Source organism: Molossus molossus, unplaced genomic scaffold (genome assembly GCF_014108415.1).
Source record: "Molossus molossus isolate mMolMol1 unplaced genomic scaffold, mMolMol1.p scaffold_m16_p_11, whole genome shotgun sequence".
NCBI classification, from domain to species: domain Eukaryota; kingdom Metazoa; phylum Chordata; class Mammalia; order Chiroptera; family Molossidae; genus Molossus; species Molossus molossus.
Window position 1 is genome coordinate 41,442,825 of NW_023425346.1, and position 18,172 is coordinate 41,460,996.

Below are 18,172 nucleotides of genomic sequence, written 5' to 3' on the forward strand. Positions count from 1 at the left end.
CTTATAAGACTATTAGCACATCACAATAATACTAAACATGAGTTTAGTTTCCATAGGTAACTAAAGGGTTATTTTTAGCTCACTTGTAAAGTGCTGTGATTACAAATACAGAAACAAACATGCCCAATACATGTAATTAATTTAGTTGGTACCTCTGGACTTCAGCTGCAACATATCAAATGCCACCTACTAAGAATAAAATGTTTGCAATGAGTTGCAAAAAAAATGACCTAGTTCAAAAGGTATCTCACATTAAGATTAAAAAGTTCAAATTCAAGATACTATATGTTATAGTACACTTCATTAAAAAACAAACAAAAACTGGGAAATTCCGGTCACATTCTATTTAGCTTTTTTTCCCCTCCTAAGCATGACTTGCTCCTACTCTCCCATTTCACACATAGCACAAAAGCATTTACACATTCTTTAAACAAATTCTTTTCTTTTATTAGTTTTGGCAAATACACCTATGAACAGACTTTCTGGAGAGGGAAGGGGAAGGAGAGCTTTTACCTAATCTGCCAAAGTTACTACATGTTCTCTTCCTGGACCAACTGTTTACTGTTTACACAGCCCTTCCCTAACCCTTTAACTTCCGACTTCATATCCCCAAGGTATGATTAGAGGTAAGAGTTATTTTCTCAACAATCTTGCAAAAAATATTAATGACAATGCACAGGAATTCAATGCTATGATACTTAAACCACAAAGGAGAAAAATCTTTTGTTTTTTCTTTTTTTCTTATTATTGATTTTAAAGATGGAAGGAGGGATGGAGGCAGGGAGAAAGAGAGTGAGACATGGATGTACAAGGATCAGCTGACTCTGGTACATGACCTGACCTGGAATGGAACCCTCAACCTAAGAATGTGCCCTGCCCAGGAATTGAACCAACGACCTTCCAGTGCACAGGACACTCACCCACCAACTGAGCCACACTTTCCAGGGCAATGGAGAAAATCTTCATGCTTAATTATATAACAATTTAACCTCATTTAAGAGCCTTCCTTAAAACTCTTTATTTTGTTGTTGTTTCTACCCACCTCCTAACAACACTTTCATTAGCTCTGCAGTAGCCTCTCCTTTACAATAGAAATTTGACCCACAACCTGTCAGTTACTGTTGCCTCACAGACCCTATTTCTTTCAGTTTTACACTAACAACCCATAAAAGGAGAAACACATCATCCTGCAACTTACAGGCTGCTCCTTGATTTTTTTCAGACCCTCAAGATGAACTTTTCTGCTTATGTCACCACAATGGTTTATGTTAACAATAATCTTTTTTTACAAGGATGTGCAAAAGTATGTTTCAACAAACATGTCATCATAAAAACTAGAAAAGATGTAAGTATGGCTTCTCTCTAAAGTCTGACACAAGACAGCCTTTTATTTCTACTCTTCCACCTTTCATTTCCTCAAAATTCATCATTATATATGAAAACAAAAACTGATCATGTAAAAATGATTAAGGTGAAAGTTTTAAGGTTTTCTTCTGAACATCTCTTGCAAGTAAACGTTGCAAATAAGGTAAATAAAACCCATTTCGTTATGTTAGTGCAACAGTAATAAAGTTAGGAAAAGTCTAACCATGGAAAATTAAGAACTTCTCCATTTGTGTTTGAATTTTTTTTAAATCTGTTCTTTATATATTCTCTATTTTTAGTGGAATTTCTGGACTTAGTTATTAGTGAAATTCAGGACTATTGTATTTAAAAGTAGGAGCTGTGAATTATGCTATTTCTTGTCCTTAAGGATATTACTATTATTGTCCGTCTTCATTCATCCAAAGGAACTAAAAAAAAGTAAGAGTTTTTTTTTGAGTCAGTCATCAAATCCCCTTAGAAATGGAGAAAGGGGAAAGAAAGGTGATATTCTCCCTGCTCAATGTTGTTAGCAGGTATGACCATGCATTAGGTTTCAAGAAAAAACATTTATAAAAGCACAGGAAAAGAACAAAGAAGGGAGTGGTTCTGGTTAATCCCACATGAAACACAATATTTTGAGTAACTGACCAGAAACAGCAGTTTTGTCTGTTTTAACCTGGTCTTCACAAACAATAAGCCTATCATTGAAATGGATAATCTAAAACTGATTAACTCACCTTCTCCAGAAAAACCCAGTCAATTTCAAAAGCTATGGGGAAAAAAAAAGAAGGATCCCGTAACATTTTATTTTCCTTCTAAAAGTGTGGAATGGGGCGACCTCAAAAAGGCTGTAGAACCACAACCACTCCCGATCCCCATTAGACCTAACTTTAATTTACTTGTCCTATAGGGCACTCATGGTGTCCTTTGTTGGATCCCTTCTTCCTGATTTCTGAATATCCATCCAGTTGACTCATTCTTCTTGGTCTAATTCAATGCTGCTTAAGCAAAAGGGCCTCTTCTAACAATTTCAACCAGTAGTCATATCTGCTCTGTTTCACAAACTTTTATCTATTGTTCTCCGAGAGTATGCCTGAAGACAGCATTCAGTATTAACTTGATGGATGAAGGTAACTGCTCCCCCTTTTCCCCTTTATTAGTACTAGAACAATGAGTGTATGGAATACCTGTGATTCTCCTGTGATTGTTGTTAATGAGTCAATTCATTTGTCAAGTAATGGCTAAATTGTCTACTGTTTTCTTGGGTTATTGATATTTGGGGGGGGGTATTAGTATTTTTTAAATTGTGTCTAAACATATGATCTGAAACAAAATCCCGAACCTTCATTTCAGTGAAAATCTAAGGTGTCTTCATATTTAAATATTTAAAATTGATTTATCAAGAAGTAGGAAAGGAAGGGAAAGTAGATTTATTTGAATTTTACTTCCTTTTATTTCCATAACTTATTCTGTAATGAGATGCTAAAGAGTAGGGAAATAACTGAAGGGACAATAGTCAAAGGGAGAGAAAAAAGGGCATAGAATGATTCACAAAATGACTAATGTAACCTCAAATAATGGCAAGTTAACTGTATATATAAAGTTATTATCCTACGCAACTCAAAACTAAAATGTAACACATCGTCCTTTAATAACCTCTGAATTTATTATTTAGGAAAAAAAGTACAGCCTACTATCAGCTAGATTAAATTTGGCCATATATTCTGTTATATTACCAACATATCCAGCCATTTGTGAAGCCAAGAAAGTAAAATGTACTCTTAGGACTGTACTCAACCTTGAAGTGCTGAAAGCTACTTCATCATCTAGTGTGGGGACAAATACATGCATGCACATGTGAACCTCACACTATGTTATACGGAAAGCTCAGCATAATCACCATCATTGTAAATCACTCAGGTATCCACTTATTTTAACATACACAAATCAGGGCAGAGCCGGAACTCCCTCTGATTCCTACAAGGATATCTGAAATCACTTTTAACTTTTTCTCCTCCCACTCTTCTCACTGAAAGCTTGGGATATAGAAGGTTTTGTTTTTGTTTTTTCCCCCTCTCCTTTTAGTCTCTACTATGCAGCACAGCACGCAGGAAACTATCATAGTTGACACATTATCATTTAAATACTCTAAAAGCACAGCTGTGCTTAATATTCCAGAAATGACCCAAAAAGCAGAAGAGACTTCTCATTAGATTCTTTCTAAAAGATGTTATCTTTCTAGTTTGGGCTCAGCACTGTTCTAATCCAATTATAATGTATTGTTGACATTCCTTCCTATTTTGCCTTACAGCACTCATAAACTAGAAGCAGTCACTGTTCTGCATATTAGATGAAATTGTTTTACAGGCTAATCAATCACAATCTATTGCTTCTGTTGTTTCCTAAAACTATACATAACTAGTAAAATATAATTAATAATATTTTCAAATCAAAGATAATTCAGTTTTTTATCTATGGACAAAATCATAAAACATATTTTCCAAAAATTACAATGGTTATATAATCTACGTTTGTTTGGTTTTGGCCAAGATAAGATACATGATGGATAATACATTATTGACCTTTTACACTTGGTTCCTTCAAAGCTTCTTCATTTTATTCAGTATTTAGTTTAAATTAAATATTTAAAATTGAAGCTGTTCTATGTTGCAAACACAGCTAAAATGAAGAGCTTCTGTGGCGGCAGTGACCAGATTTTAAATGCAGGTAGATCAATATAAAAAAAAATCCACCAAGCACAGGCTCCATGTGTGAGTGGAATGGTTTATAATAGCTTGCAAATGACTATGCGCTTGCTGTAACCAGCTGTTCTTAAATTATGAATATGCAACCAATTCATGTTAAAGCCAAATCCCAGCACTATTTTTACAGAGAAATCCCAGTAGTTTTGCTTGTTCTACATGTTAGCTCTGTTAAGGATACAAATAGCAGTAAGCTTCGGAACAAATAGGACCAAACTATTGGTATTTCATGCACTGGGTCCATTATCACAGCAGGGGATGTCAATCATTGGTACATTCCTATAACAGCTCAGGCAATATGACAATGATCTCATATGGAAAAAAAAAAAAATCAAAATCTCTGCCGCATACTCAAAGTCCTGACAACCTAATGCTTTCTTACTTCAGCCAATCAGATTGTCAGACCTAACCTACTAGAAGACTTGCATCAAGCTTGAAACATTTAAAAACATCAATCATAAAAACAAAGACAGGACATTGAATTATACAGTATTAACCTCCAGGGTTTGCATACAAAGACCTTAGATTTATTTATGTCCCAGTGAGTTAAGAGCTTCAGTACACCGTTCTTTACACCAAACTGACTGCCAATTTGATGAACCTCTCTGCCCTCAGCAGGAGTGCACCGTCTTTGATTAATGAGTGCATGCTTGTGGAAAAGTGTTAAGAGGAGAAAACAGAGGAAAAAGACACAATTATGTCTACACATAGCTTAAGTACCAATGCCATAACTATCTTCAAACCAAATGTTGTTTTTTCCTTATATACACATGCATACATGTAAGCATACAAAAGTAGTAAAGACACTTATCTATATATTACCTTCATTATTAGCATCATTGCTAACACAGTTTTTATTTTGAATGAAAGGCATTCAAAAACCGAAGTACAAGCCAAATTTCATATATTATAAAAATATTTTAAAAGTGTTAATTTTATTTTAGAAAACACCCTATCTTGTAAATTTTTAAATGTAAGATAACTGCATTTTTTATCTCATATTCTTATAAAAGTCTATTCATTTTAAAAACTCAAGGTTTAAACTTAGAAATATCAAGACTATTAAATGTTTTATATCTCAAACTGTATTGCTTTGCCACAAATCACATAGCATTCAAAATTTATTTAAAAGTCATGTAAATTCATTCTTTTTCCTTCCTTCGGCAAAGATGTTGTCAATATTTTATAACTCCATATGTAACTGTAAATTAATTAATATATATTTATTGCCCAAAATGTCAAAGTTAATATAAATTAAATAATTATGAATTAAAGTTTAAACTTACTATGACTCTTGAGATTAGAACTGCTCTCCTTTAAGAAATCCAATGAGAAAAATATTCCTACTTAAATTATGGGATATTTATTTGCACTACAATTAAGACTATATTATCTCTAAAAGTAAGCTAACCATTGATATTTCTTTTTTTAAAGTTTTCATTTAATATATAATTTAATTTACCACAATTTAGTTTATATGACTATCTGCCTTGACACAAATATGTTATGAGTAAATGTATTTCTTAAAAATGTTATCATAGGCTAAGTAATGATTTTCTTTTTAAGAAAATGTATAGCTATTATATAAAAGGGTGGGAAAAGTATATTGCCTCAATATAAATCTTAGCTTTAGTCTTAATAATGTATAATCTATAAACTTATAATTTCAGGAAATCAGAATCCTGGAATCACTCAACAGTGTATTACAAGTGTTTAAAATTTATTTATATTGTATAGTAAGTCCTTTTAGGATTTAACTCAGCAATATATATTATATTCATCAACTTCACATTTTAAATATTTTAAAGGCAAATTATTTTATTTGAAATGAAAATTTCAAGCTCTGTGAAAAACTTTAAATGTATAATATATTTAAAGATTGACAAATTAAAAATCAATAAATATTGGGACTAGAAAAATCTTTTACCAGTGTGGTAAGCGACATTATATCCTAAAGTTTTCTTACAGAAATTTTAGTAATTTTTTTTTTCTGTTGGGATTATCATTGTTCTTCCTTTTTCCTCCTTCATATCTCTTCTCCCATCAACAAGAAAAAGGCAGCAAATAATCAGAAAAAGTTGAACATACTTATGCACCAATGGAATGATCAGACACCAAATTGGTACCATAGTTTAGGAGTTGAAACTATCAACAGAAGTTATTAATGCAATAAATATATTATTTCAACTTTTTAAATAAGTAAATGATGATTCTCTAATATTTTCATCACCTTATAAAGAAAATTAAACACAAAGCTGCCCATTTCCTCAATAATTATTTACTGATTATCTTCTGCAACAAAAGTTTAAACAAATATTTACCCAAATGACTAAATATTTATTAAATATACACAATATTTTAAAAACCTCATGGTATGAACTATTTAACTTTATAATAATAATAACAACAATAACCTCTTAAAATACCTAAGTAGGTATAATTTAACTAATACCTCAGGACCCTAAGTATCTTACATGTCATTTAACCTTGATGATATAATTTTATCTAGGAGTCAAAAATCATCATGTTACCTAGTTTTGTGATAAGCCATATCTTCTTTTGGTAGTTCTAGCTAGAATTAGGTAAAAAAAACAACAAAAAAACTCAGAAACCACAACTTAAAATCTCTTTCTTTGAGAATCTTTAAACTCAAAAGTAAACAAGTTCTAACACATACTTTCACTAATTCGAGGAGATAAGACAGAAAACATGAACCTTCATGCAACTGTGATATCCTACATCTTGTATAGTAACACAAAAGTAGCAACAAAGACATTAACAATTGCAGTTCAAGCTGGGAGTGACTGTTCTGTTTCAATTCAATGACACCACTAATGGCTTCTTAGCAGCTCCATGAAATCAACCAGCTGTCAAGTTGATGCATCAGAAGGAACAGTTATGCACTCCCATAAGAAAAAGCAACACATCAGGATGTTTGGCAAAACATCTGCTCCTTTACAGTGCAGTTCTAATAAACATGCAAACAAAGAAATAGGAGAAAAGGCAACAGAACTAAAATTCCAGGGTTTCCACTAGAGTCTTATATGAACTTTAAATAAATGGCTTATAATACTTTACGTTATTCCATATCTTTTGAAAATGCTAAGTATAATTATCCAGATTCTTACAGAAAGGCAAAAACTACATTAAAAAACTTTACATTTTTAAAATTGCAAGTAAACTATATTCACTAAGTAAAATCATTATCATGTTATGCACAAAACTCAAAAATTAATACTAAAATATATCCTTGATTTATTAAGTACTTAATAAATCATGTCAACAGAAAATCTAATAAATTCGCATTTCCAAGACTGAATAGTCTAAAAATATTTTTCAGTAGTGTTTGAAAGAGTAAATGTGTTCTACTTCAACACTAGTTTAACATATGAGAACAGTCAAGATACTATTCTCTTGGTTTTAAAATATGTTTCAACTTCTCTCCATATACCATTATATGAATTCAACAGTATTAAGTTCTTATAAATAACTTCCTATGTATAAAGCACACAATTTGATTTCCTAAAAAAAAAAAAAAAAAAAAAAAAAAACCAATTTATTTATCATAGGCTTAAAATAATTTTCCATTCAACCATTCATTTCAAACGTTTGTAAAATCTTATGTTTTTCTATCTGAAACTTTTAAGTGCCTCAATGTTGTCCAAATTATTGATTATGCAGCACAGTAACAATGTGTACAGTGTTTACAATAGGTGTGAGACATCAAATATATTTAACTACCATTTTCTTGAACTGCTTATCTTCTGTTGCTTACCATTTGTAATCTGCCAAATCTTCTAGTCCTTTGTTGCATGTATAATTTAGAACCATCTGTTCTATGTGCTTTTAACTATTTAAACATTTCTTACCTACCTACAATTCACATAAATGGCAGACATTCAATTCAGTAAAGCTTTCTATATAGCATTTTACATAAAGCCAATTCCTAGATAAAAAGCATAGCAGATAACACCAAAGAAGACTGCCACAGAGATAAAAAACATACCACATATAAGTTTTTATGCCTTAGACAAACCTTTTCAATGTATTCAGAATTGTTTCTATTATTTTTTTGAGTTAATTGTAGTGAATGTTTTTCTCTAACCCAGAAGACAAAGAGAATGCAAATTAAATACAGACAGTTTCATGTCCTTGTTAGAAGATAAGTAAATATGCTGACTGCAAATGACTACAGGAGACAGAATTCCACTTTCCCATTCAATTTACAGTGCCTCTTATTTATATACCAGTCAGTGTATCATTAAGTTTGATCATGTGACCAACTGAACTTTTGTGAGGTGAAAAACTAATTTTAGACAAGCAAATATAAACACTAGTTTTTATTGTTTATCTTTTCATAATGGCTGACAGAGCTTATAGCTTGAGGTTATAAAATATATTTTAAAATCAATTCTGCCTTTTAAATACTAACCACATTTTGGCCAGTCGTTTGACTAGTATCTGCTACTAAATTTTAAAAGTATCCACTATCTCCAAGTATTTTCAGTAGTTACATATTTTCAAAATGCAAACACATATGTATAAAATAGAATATTTAATTACAAAAAGGGATCTAGGTAATATAAAATAGGTATACCTAAATATGACCCAAGCTAATTAAAGAAAAATCCACAGCAGAGAGTGAAGTAAATAAAAAAGGGAATACGCTGATTAAAAATAACATCTGAAACCCTCAAAGAATAAAAGCACGTAGACAAAAGCTAGGTGAATACTAAATGACACTATAAAAGTTCATACCATTTTTTTACATTTTCCACCTGTTACCAAAGCATAAAATGTGTACACATTGAGGGTTCATTTTGAGAACAGAACACAAAAATAAACAGAACAACTTATCGTTAACCAGTAAGTTACATGGTCCTTCAAAACAAGGAAAAAATTAAGCGAAAAATGTACTCTTGGGACAATTACTAGATAAAGTTTACATGACGTCACTGAGCCCCCTGAACATTCCCTAAACTTTGAGTCTTATCCAGACACACTTTTTGCCTTTCTAAGGCTCCTTTCCCGTCCTCAAAAATAAAAAAAGAGAGAGACTTGGGAATAAAAATTGCCCAAGATGGCGAAACGCTTGTTGTTTAGAGGGCAGAGGGAAAAAAATGGAGGATATTGTAATATACACAAAGGGATAAATTTCAACAACTCAGCCAAGGACTGCAGCTGCTTCTCCCTTTATAAGGAAGCAACACACAAAAGATAAATACACACAGCGAGAAAAGAACAGAAAATGCCCAAACAGCAGGGCCAGCTCGGACTCTCCAAACATTTCCTTCCTTCCCTAAGTCCCAATTCTAGGGTTCGTGGAACTACTTTAAGGGGAGGGGAGCCGCGAAAAGGAAAGGGGGGAGGGGGAGAGACAAGAGGATCAAAAGAGGGAAGAAGAGTTGAGAGCTGGCGACTGTTCCCGGGGAAGAACTGCTCCGAGACAGACATTACGTGTAGGGACAGCAGTGCTCCTCTAACCCTGTGTACCACATACAGACCTTCCCAGGTATTTTTCCCAGTCCCACCTGCCTCCCACCCCCACCCCAGCTCATTTTCTATAAACTCGGGAGCTCCCAGCTACACAGGGAAAGAGCAAAAGAGGCCCGAATTGGGGGTGGCAGGCGCAGCTAATCAGTCCTGGAGGAAGAGGGGGCGGAGGCAAAAAAGGGCAGCAGTTGGAGGACGGGGGGCTGGGGGGGATCTTGCAACTACCCTGGTGAGAAGGGGGGCCAGCAGCGGATATTCCCGGGTTGGAACAGCGATCTCAACAGTGCCAGAGATTTTTTTTTAATGAAGCAAAACTGTTGGCGACGACCTGCGCGCTGGAAGCTGAGGGAAGAAGAAAGGGAGCCAAGCCGGGCGGCCGAGCAGGGCGGCCGGCACAAAGGAGGCGGACTCGCGGCGGCAGCGTCTGCCCGCGCCGGGAGGCGCGGCCCCGCGGCCCTGCTGGACCGAAGTCCCGTACCGGCAGCTAGGAATAAAGTTTACGTTCTCCTGAGACCGCACCCCCCACCTCCCACCCAGGACCGCGCATCTCCGCGTCCTGCTTCCCCAAACTCCACTCGGGACCCCGAGCACCACCCCAGCCTTGCAGCCAGCACAACAAAGAGACACACCGACCGACCGGCGAGAGTAAACAGCCGCGGCGGGGCGAGCAGGGCGGGCAGGGCGAGCGCCTCGAGATAGCAACTCCGGAGTCTTCCCAGCTCGCTGGAGCGTAGTTTCTCCTTTTCTCTTTCAACCAGCCTTATAACATATGGATTTTCATTTTTACCCGCACCCCTCAGACCCGAGGATTTTTAACTCACCTTTACTTTCGAACTGAGAGTTGCAGTGGATGGGATTTTTGTCTTCCCCAGATGGTTGAAGGTTACGATTTTTGTTTTTGAAAAGCCCAACACCTCCTTAGTCCAATTATTATTTTTGCAAGAAAAGTACAGAGTTGGGAGTGGAGGTGAGATTTGTGATCGGGAAAGCCCTTGACTCCCTCCTTCTCCGTCTTCCGCCTCTCTCTCTCTGATTAGTTCCTATCCAGCAGCAGATTGAAGCAGGAGATGATTCTTCTCAAGGTTTGTTCAGCAGCTTCACTTCTAGGCGAAGGCTTCATGAACCAAGTGACGTCAACCAACAAGGCTTCTCTCTCTCTCCTCTCTCTAACAATGAAAGTTGCTGTTAACAAGGGGAAAAAGAGAGAGAATTGTTTATACCATTTCACTTCCAATAATAAATGACCTATCAGCTCCTAAAGGAGCCAAAAGAGGGAGGGGGTTGTTTCTTCCTCCCAAGAATACTGTAGCTTTAAGTTTGTCTTGTTCCTGGTCCCAGGAAAAAGTTAGGAAACTTAAATGTTTTGTTTTGCTTTGCTTTTAAAAGTAGAGAGAACAGAAAATAAGATCGAAAACGAAAATTTTCAAAAACGTGAACTGGAGAATAGGGAGTATAGATTAACTATTTCCATCTAAACTTTTTTTGCCCGTAAACTCAGAATTTGGTTGAAGCCCACAAGCCAACTAAATTAATATGCCAAGAATTCGTGGATGTTTGTAAATCAAAATAAAAAGGACGCAAAATGGTCCTGGGATTAATCGCTACTGCCCTAACACGGACAAGTTAAACTGGCGTAATGTTTATATGCACCAAGTTAAAATTTAAATAAAACACTTTTAAATAATAAACTTTTTAATTTATAAATTAAAACTAAAGTGTAATCTAACTAGTATCCCCCCCCCCCCTTCTGTGAGGTTAAAAGGGGAGCGGGGAGATAGCTAATTGTAGAAATTGAACACTTGTAAAAATATCAAGTTAAGTAAGACTGGTAGACCATTGCTCCATATTTAAACTACACATGAGGTATCCTATTTGTCTACCCCTAGAATCTCTTCCAACTTTGTTTTTAACCCTACTATATTTCCCAATTCAAAACATTAAACTAAACACTAAAGTTAAACTAAAGGTAAAGAACATCACATGCCGTCTTCCCGTACACACCCATAGCTTCCTAAAAAGTGATTTTAAAAAGAAGTCTTTACCTTGGTAACATTTTATTACCCAAGAAGATACATAATTTTTAGATTTTTCATTGAGGTAGTGCCCTCCCCGCCCCCTCACAACACATTAAAGTCTCAAAGTTAATATAATTTAATTTTCAGGATGAAGAGCAAGGGAAAGGCAAGATTTAGAAGAATAATTTGACCATGTATATTTGTACATATATATGTGGATAAATGTATCTTAAAAGACGCTATTGTTTTATGTTTCCTCTTCAGCCACTGGCTGTGAGTTTAATTGTACTGGAGGATCTTCATTAGTATTAACACATGGGGAGATTTCACAAAGCTGCTTCATTAGGGGGAAAAAAAAGAGAAAGCTTGGCAGACTAGGTCTTTTTGCATGCACTGAGAATGTCAGCCTTACCTCGGTCATTTGTAACATAATAAGTGCAAGTACAATGATTGCAATGCTGAAGCACTGGGGGAAGGGCGGAAATACTGCCTGTCTAATAGGGATATCTGAAAAGAAGGCTGCTCATTACATAGTAAAATATATGCTAAAAATTAGTGAAGATGATGTCTCAGGAGACTGATGCTAAATAAATTAATGTGCTGATATGTTTTTAATTATTATTTTTGTAGTAGTTTATTTCATTCTCAGGATTCACATTGAGCAGCAAAGCTGTGCTAGCACTTATTGATTTTTTGTCCCTGCCACATTCCCGGAATACAGATTTTAATCATTTCACTACACCACACTCAGTAATTTCATTAAAAACTGGAACCTTCCATCCCAGAAAAGCATTTAATTTCAATGACATACAATTTCTCTCTTAGCAGAAAACTGTCTGTACAGTAAAAGCTGGCCTCAGGTTCAAATGCATAATTTAATCCTGAGTTTTCCATGCTCTGCATTCCTTTGAAGCTATAATTTGAGTAACTACCTAATAACTGTAATAAGGACAATAATTTCCTTTAATATATTATTAACTCATATTTAATTAACTCAGAGGCCAAGCTCTGTACATGTATGACTGGGTCAACAGTTCTGTAATTTCAAAATTTACTAATAATGTTTCAGAAGAAAAATAAAGATTAAAATATAAGTGTAAATGCTAGCATTTAGATGTTCCATCCAAACATGCAAAAAAGTTCATGCATTTTTATATAACAGAGGTCATTACTCAAATAAACAGTATTTTAAAACTGTTGGAAGTAAGGCCATTCACAGATATTTCTATATATAAATAAAATATAATATTTCAACAATCCATTTCTGACAGTTTGCATAATCACTAGCATAACTTAAAAATATTCGACTTTGAAAGGATAAAAAAGGGCTATATTCAAGTTTCAATTTTCATGAAGAATTCCTTTAAAACATCTTTGTTGAAATAAGGTTAAATGGCACACTTGAGTAACTTAAATAACTAAGGATATATCTTTTTCTTTAATTGAATCTATTGGGGTGATACTAGTTAACAAAACCATATGGGTTTCAAGTGTACAACTCTGTAGCACATCATCTGCATATTGCATCGTGCACTCACCACCCAAAGTCTAGTCTCTTTCCACCACCATTTATCCCCTCTTTGCCTCCTTCCCCTAAGTATATATCTTTTACTTAAAATTTTTTTCTTTATTGATTTTAGAGAGAGAGGAAGGGAGAGGAAGAGATAGAAACGTCGATGAGAGAGAACATCAACTGGCCGCCTCCCACATGCCCACCACCAGGGATTTGGCCCATGCACCTCTTGGGGCATGGGTCGATGCTCAACCACTGAGCCACACTGGCCAGGCCTTAAATTTTTAAAAAATATACTGCAAAGCATGGTTCAATCTTTGGTTCCAATAATATTTTGAAATAACATTGGATTTAAAGATGGCACATTGGGTTTCCAAACAATCGGTTTCATGAGGATATGTAATTTACATTGCTTGGCTTTTAAAGAAGAAACCTGTAGGAAAAATATTTGACAATAAAATTCACTTATTAATTTCAAGTTTATATATATGCTTAACAAAAAAATGGTACAAATGTAATCAAAGTGATTAACTTACATAAAAACTTATATTAAAAAATTCCTACCATTCTTCTAGGTAATCTTAGACCACAGTTCAAAACTTTTTATTTATTTTTTTCCTTATTGATTTTGGAGAGAGGAAGGGAGAGGGAGAGAGAGAGAGAAACATCGATAAGAGAGAACATCGACTGGCCGCCTCCTGCATGTCTCCCACTGGGGATCGGGCCCACAACTTGGGCATGTGTCCTGACTGGGAATCAAACCAGCGACCTCTTGGTGCATGGGTCGATGCTCAACCATTGAGCCACACCAGCTGGACTCAAAATTTTTAAAAAAGTGTGTGTGTGTGTGTGTGTGTGTGTGTGTGTGTGTGTATCTCCCCCCCCCCCCCCAAGTTGCAGCCACACACAAACCAAAGTTGTCTTTTCCTTGGTTAAATGATAAAGTAACTTAAAATAAGAGTGTCCTCAAAATGCTGGCATTAAAGATAAAAGTGGTGATAAGGAACTTGATTTTAGTGTCTTTAAAATATTTTCAAATATACTTTTATCATCATCAAGTGCTATTTATATAATTTGGAACATATTTTTGCAAAATTCTCAAATATGAAATGCAGTTAAATGTAAATCAGTTAACAAAATAATTGGTGAATAAAAAAGTCACACAGACTGATATCTAAAATTCATAAAATGAATTCCTATATTTCAATAAAATAAAAGCTTTGAATTTTACACTAAAACACATCTAAAATAATTTAGTGCTATTTGGTAATTCAAGTAATTTTGTAATTTAATCTATACTTTTAAAACTGACTTTAAAAAATAATAGTACTCTAGAAATTTAAAACTAGATTACTCCAATATTTGATACCCTCTTACTAAGAAGTTGTGCTTAATTATTTTTAATATGATTCCTCTCCTTTTTTCAAGTTATCACATTTGATCATTTCAGAGATTACAATTTAGTCATAGAGTTGAAGGGGAAAAAAAAATAATTACTATTGTTATAAAACAACTTGGCTCCCATAGCACTTGTCTTCTGCTAAGATCATCATCTAAATTAGTACTTCATCACGTACAGAATTATAAAAGAATTAAATGATCAAACAGATCTTTTCCAGTATTACTGGTATTTCTATATGTGATATATTCCTATTCCAAAGACTAATTACATCACCACCATAGACTCAATTGTTGCACTTTCTTCTTTAAACCATCATCTATTTAAGGCCCAAACAGAACTTCATAAATAGGTATATACAGAGGTAAGGATAGATATCTCATTTACTACTATAGGTATTACACATGGATCTTCAAAGAATAGGGAATTACCAGGTACAGAGAACAAAGTCTAGCAAGGCTGACTACAAAAAGCCCAAAGAATGAGCATTCTAAATAGTATAACAAGCTGGCCATTATCATGTTTTATTTCTGTTTCATCAATAGACTAATGAAGCTTTATTTGTTTCACTGAACAAACATTTGAGTGCTTGCTATATCCTATGCACTCAGCTAGAGGCTGGAAAAACATGAAAAGCCCACATTCTGGTTGATGTTGAAAGTGTGAAATTCCTGGGAGATTAGAGACTCACATAAATCACATTATAAAGATACAAATAATAATGGTTTGCTAGAATAAAAAGGATGGGGCAACTAGTTCTGACATAGTCTAAAAAACATAAACTTTATCAAAGAGATGCTATTTGAACTGCATCTCAAATACTGAGAGTTTACCAGGCAGAAGGAGGAGGGGTGGATTCTAAGTGAAAGAAAACTTAAATACAAAGTGCTACTAGGTCTGTTATCCATCCACATGTGAGAAATTCAGTGTAATAATAATATTCAATGCGAGGTATGGAATAATAGGGATGAAAAAGGAAAAGGAGGCCAGAGGCTGGGACCTGAGAGTAAAAGGCTTAATGTAACATTGATGGTAAAATGGTTGAATTTATCCTGAGAGCCAACTAAGGTCAACAAAGGAGTGACATGATCGACCTTGTTTTTAGGGAACAATAACTGTGAAGCCAGTGCAGATGATAGACTGAAGTGTGAAAAGGCTGCTTTTTAACATTCCATGAGAAAGATGGTAAAAGACAGTGGCATTAGGAGATTTAAAGCCAGATATTTTTTAGGTAAAATGTGGATTTGGTGACCAACTGAAAACAGTAAAGGGAGAGGAAGAACAGAAGGAAGATGACAGAGATTTCTGGCTTAGGGAATTGGGTAAATACTAGAATCATTAAGTAATGTCCAAGATACATAAAGAAAAACAAATCATAAGGCAGTCTGGAATTAGAACTTGAATTTATGCTTTATAGGTCATATTAATGGGATTATAAAAACCAACTGAAAGAGCTTTTTCAAAATGTACATACCCAGGCACAATATCCAGAGATTCACTAGGTCTGGGGTGGGACTTAGTTCATCTTTTTTTAAACTCTGACAGTGCTTTTGAATAACACTCCTGATTAAGAACACTATTCTAGGCACAAGCTAAGGAATTTAAAAACAAGAATAGGCCATTGCCCGGCCTGTGTGGCTCACAGTGGATTGAGCATCGTTCCATGGACTGAGAGGTCCTGGTTCAATTCCCAGTCAAGACACATGCCTGGTTTCAGGCTCAATCCCCAGAGCGGTTGTGAAGGAGGCAGCCAATGGATGTTTCTTTCTCACATCACTGTTTCTATCTCTCTCTCTAAAAAATCAATGAAATATATTAAAACAAAAAAATAAGAATAGGTCAGAAAACTGAAAAAGGAGCACTGGGAGTGGTGGATATGTGTAATGTCAGATATTAAAATATGATATAAAGCCTTTATAATTTAACAGTTGGTATTGGTATGTGAAAAAAGACCAATAGACCACAATTGAATATTGAGAAATTGACCCAAGTGCATATGGAAATTAACATAGCTAAAAGCTATATTTCAAAGAAATGAGCCCTGGCCAATTTGGCTCAATGGTTGGAGCACTGGCTTGCAGACCACAGAGTCCCGAGCTCGGTTCCCGCTAGGGGCATGTACCAAAAAAAAAAAAAAGAAAGAAAGAAAAGAAATGAGGAAGAGATGGATTTTTCAGTAAGTGGAATAACTACGTAGTCATAAGGAAAAAGATGAATTTGAATTTGTCCCAAGTATAAAATTCAAAAAGACCAAATATTTAGCCCTGCCTGGTGTGGCTCAGTTGGTTGAGTGTCGTGCCATGCACCAAAAGGTGGCTGGTTTGATTTTCAGTCAGGGCATACACCCATGTTTTGGGCTCAATATCCCAGTGGTATGCAGGAGATAGCCCGATAGATGTTTCTCTCTCACATCAATGTTTCTCTCCCTCTCTCTCTCTTCCTCTCCCTTCCTCACTCTCTAAAATCAATAAAGACATATTAAAAAATAAAAAAGACCAGATATTTAAATATAAAAATTTGAATCACATAAGTACTAGGAGAAATTATGGATCAATTCCTCAATAATTAGAGAGTAGAAAAATTTTTCTAGCAATGGTCAAAACTAGATGCAATAAAGTAAAATACTGATAAATCTCACCCTGGCTGTTTTGGCTCAGCGGTTAGAGCGTCGGCCTGCGGTCCAGAGAGACCCGGGTTCGGTTCCCGCTAAGGGTGCATACCTCAGTTGCAGTTTGTCCCCGGCCCCGGTTGGGGTCGTGTGTGTGGCAACCACTCAATGTGTCTCTCTCACATCGATGTTTCTCTCTCTCTTTCTCCCTCCCACTCTATCTGAAGATAAATGCAAAAATGTACTCAGTTGAGGATAAAAAATAAATAAATATTGTTGAATCTCAATATGTAAAATAAAAATGTATTGTATGGGAAAATAAATAAATAATATGAAACATACCACAAGCAAAGTATAAAGTCAAATGAGAAACTGAAAAAATATTTGTAACTTATATGAGAAAATTTAATAAGCCTATATATAAAGAGTATCTAATAATGAATAAAAGACCAATACCCTGATAGAAAAATGGCAAGAGAGATGAACAGATATTTTACAGAAAAAGAAATGCAAATGCCTTTTAAATACAAGCATTCTCAATCTTGCTCGTAAGAAAAATGCAAATTAAGATTCGCTGAGATACTATTTCTCACCCAACAAATTGGCAAAAATCCAAAAGTTTCAGAACACAGCCTGTGATTGAGGCGCTTGTGGAAAAAAGTGACATTCTCAAATATTGCTTATTGGAGTGAAAAATGAAAAACCCCAACAAGAGAGAATTTGATAGTATCTAGCAAAGTTACATGTGCATTTATTTTTCAACTAGCTAATCCCACTTCCAAGAATCTGACCAACACTAAAAAATATATAAAATAGGTATATAAGAAGTTACTCATTGAAGCATTATTTGTTATAGCAAAAGTCTGGAAGTAACCCAAGTATCCTTTATAGAAAAATGGTTGAATTAGTTATGGTACACATACACAGTGGAGTACTATGCAATTTTTAACAAGGAATAAAGAATGTAAGTAAGTAGTATAAAGTATTTCACAGTCAAGTCCAGTATATATTGTTGAA

The 18,172-nt window shown here is 34.8% G+C and overlaps 1 protein-coding gene across 15 annotated transcripts in view; it reads right to left on the bottom strand.

Moving 5' to 3' along the window:
• Positions 1–18,172, bottom strand: part of BAZ2B (bromodomain adjacent to zinc finger domain 2B) — a 373,027-nt gene that overhangs the window by 272,252 nt on the left and 82,603 nt on the right. For all 15 annotated transcript variants that reach the window (XM_036254456.1, XM_036254458.1, XM_036254457.1 and 12 more), the window contains exon 4: positions 10,442–10,802. The gene's annotated coding sequence lies outside the window, so the exon portion shown is untranslated. The remainder of the gene's footprint in view (positions 1–10,441; positions 10,803–18,172) is intronic.